The following is a 739-nucleotide window of genomic DNA, read 5'->3' as shown; positions in this document are numbered from 1 at the left end:
GACATTTTCCAGCCTGTCAGCCAAAATCACAACCTTGTTCGCCACAACCACAAAAGCTTGTGTTAAAGTCAAAAGATTGGATAATAACTTTCGTATTACAAGCACACAACGTTTTATAACTACAGTAAATAACCAAAGAAAAAGGAAATAGAAATGGACTGCCCACAAAGAATGTAATCAATAATTCCTTGATCATAGCAGCCAGCAGCAGCAGACAGTAATCCAGTAATAATATGAAATGTGTTTTTTGAAACTAAACTCAAATATTGAGTATTTTTCCACTTTAATTTTAAATATTGCTTGAATTGCCATAGCAGTCTCGAATAAAGTTTGATAATAAATGTAATATGTAATATCGGTTGTCTCATTTGTCCAGTTAATTTTCATAAAATCTCTCTTGTTTTTGCTCATATTCCTTGATATGTTTTAAACATTATTGTTTTATCCAGTGCTGTCGAACGTATTCTTTGCAAGTTTTTATAGATTGTTCTTTTGTAAAAGTTTTTTATAATCACACAATACCATTTCAGAGTGACCAGTTAATGACTGGCCCCTAATAAAGATGTCCAGTAAAGTAAATTCTCCCTAATTTCTAAATAATCAAAAATTATTATACGAGTGAGGGAGGTTCTAGAGCAGTTTGAAAAGTGTTGGCTTTTTTCTGATATTTTCTGAAATATTTTTACTAACCACTCCCCCTGCGTGCCATTGTTTTTTCTTGTTATCAATACAAATATGG

The sequence above is a fragment of the Lipophrys pholis genome, assembly GCF_963383615.2.
Source record: "Lipophrys pholis genome assembly, chromosome: 13".
Classification (NCBI taxonomy): domain Eukaryota; kingdom Metazoa; phylum Chordata; class Actinopteri; order Blenniiformes; family Blenniidae; genus Lipophrys; species Lipophrys pholis.
The sequence above is the reverse complement of the archived record's forward strand: the minus strand, read 5'-3'. Positions refer to the sequence as shown.